We start from the raw sequence: 2,837 nt of genomic DNA, 5'->3' as shown, positions 1-2,837 counted from the left end.
TGAACTAGCTTTATCGAGAAAGAACAAGAGAAGCAGTTCCTATTCACCTCGTATATTTAACGTTAAACGTATGTGCTTATCCTGTCTTATCAAAGTTTATACCTTGCAACCGCGACTGCGAATTGCAGCTATTAAAGTCTCGTTTTGCTGTTGGCGACAGTTGGGAAGAAGGAGAACACTCGATCTTGCGCTGCCTTGACATATAGGACGATACTCGCCCTTGCACTTAAGGGCATTATTACGAGAGCCAATACTGATAGATCACTCGACATTGGCTGCGTTCAGCAGAGAAAGCAATTTTACAATCGCCGTAAAATACTTCAATATGATTTAAATTGTCCTTGTCCTTAGTTCCTCACATCTAAATGTATATGGTAAACCAATCATATTAAAGAATTAATTTACAACAGTTGTAAAGTTAACCATTGTCAGAGAACGTGGCCCTTAGCGTTAAACGCAGATTCGCGGGATCCCTCGCGGCGCGCGATGCAATATCGAGTCAAGGCAACCAGCACGCACGCACGCATGCAACACGCACATTGAAACGGTGACATCGGGCGATCAGATTCGAAGGCGAGCGATTCGTCCCGCGATAATTGCAGCCGGCACGACGACCGAAAGACCTACGACTGCACTCGCCGTGCAAATTCGTGACGCGCCGCGCCGCTCGTTGCTGTCGCCGCCACCGCGCTGTTCGTCTCGTCCCATCGCGTCGCGTCGCGGTCGCTCTCGTCGGGACGAACGAAAAACGGAACAAAGAGTCTTCTTGCGGGCAAGCAGTACCCGCCGGTTCTCGGCCAATGAGAGGAATCGGCACGATCGTCCGCCGCACCGGCCGGCTAAACATTCGACCGGCTGCCGAGCCGCGCCGCGAAAGGGACCGATTGGATTCGCGAATCCTCCGCGAAATGGAGGATAGCGGATCCTTCGCGAGAAAGAAGCGATCGAATGAGATTAGCTTCCCAAGAAACACGTAAAAGTCAACAAAAAGTCAAAATGATTTTTTTTTTTATTCTTAACATCTGCAGTAAATAGTAAAATTTTATAACAAAAAATCATTTTTCAAAGTAAAGCCATTTTGACTTTCTCTTGAGTTGAATGTTAAGAGACTCCTTGGATTCCCAAGCAGTACAATAAGTTATGATTAATGTCAAAATGATGTGAAAACTACCTTACTTCGTAGAGACACAATTTTCCATATTATTAGTTCTTTATTGAGAATTTAAATTAATCCTCTATAACCATATTTTTTTATCATGAAACAAAAACTATTATATTAAGTACTTAAAAATATATATCATATTTATTACATCCCCTGACAAAATAAAAATAGAAATCTCTTTTACGTTTCGTTGTTTCAATTTTTGCCTTCTAGAAGCTTCATTTATATTTCTGTCATTTATATTTCTGTCTTTTCTTTGAACATTTGACTTACGCTTTAATCTTCATTTTCGCCAGAAAAATCAACATTACGCAGAGTTAAAGTATGTAAGTAAGTTTGATAAAAGTTTATGATTTTTGAAAAATTTTGAAAAATTAAAAAAAATCACTGACTTATCAAACTGCCCTCAGAAACTGTCAGAATCAATTTCATAGCGAAACTTTTGCAAGAGAATCACGAATTATGAAAGAAGCAGCGGACTTGACGAAAAGTTACGCTATCGAAAGTGCGATTCGCGATGCCATTCCTGTAAAATTGCAGGACACGCTCGATCGCGTCCCCATCGCGCGATGCGTATAATGATAAAAAGTCGACGACACTGACGACAGGTGGGATGTCACGAAAGTACTCGGCAAAATTGATTGATGCGATACCGCCGAGCGATACTATATAGTTATTAATTTAGTTTATCATTCTGCAACGTTATCGAGCATACGAGGCGTGACACGAATGTGAGTCTCGCTGAACGCTACTTTGAATGTTAAAACGCTAAACTACGAGCATTATCGACAATAGTTGTTAAAACACACAGAAAAAAAAATTTATTAGAACAATTAAAAACTGATTCAGCAAATTTACAGCCTTAATATCCAGAGAATCAATTTTCTATGTCAAAGTAGCAAAATTATATAACTGAATAAAATTAACGAGTATAAGTAATCACATTTGTTGTATATATAAATAATTGCTTACAGACATCTCTTTGTTGAACCATCAAATCTTCTTATAATTATAAATGTTGTATTCGCGCAGCAAGCTATAGCTTTGCTAAACCATCCAATTTATTTTTTTTCCGCACGATGTAAAATCATCACGTATATTATAATCGTTAAATCGACAGGAGAAAGTTCGCGAATCGTTCGATTTAAGTCAGCCTTTTCCAAGTTTTTTCTAAAAGAAAACGCCCATTCTTCTCGGCACTAAATTGACCATACTTACATGCAATATTTAATCCAACAGAATATTTCTTATATCCTTCCTTTCGCAACCAGTAGCCTCGGAACGAACGCACGCGAGAGAAAACTGATGACTACTGCACACTCCAACTTCTCTATACGTCACCTGTTCGTTCCCCTCCCGGGATGCCGAGTTCCAAGAAAGGGCTGGACGCCGCCCTCGGGAAACTCTGCCTTAGACATCGTCGGAGTCTATCATTTTCCAAGTTGCGATACCTAGAAGTTGAGGCTACTCGCGGCACTCAATGTCACTCTGATGCCAAGACCGCCGCGTCCGATCGCGAATCCATTGTCAGCGCGACGACGAGGATGATCTTCTTCTTCTTTTTAAAAAATTACCTGGCACCTGCCTTGAGAAAGGCAATATGGCCAAAACAGAAGGGCGAAAAAATATAGTCAAAGTCTTCGATATATATATTTCGATATATATATATATATAT

Source organism: Atta colombica, unplaced genomic scaffold, assembly GCF_001594045.1.
Source record: "Atta colombica isolate Treedump-2 unplaced genomic scaffold, Acol1.0 scaffold100, whole genome shotgun sequence".
NCBI lineage: Eukaryota > Metazoa > Arthropoda > Insecta > Hymenoptera > Formicidae > Atta > Atta colombica.
This window is presented reverse-complemented; position numbering follows the sequence as displayed.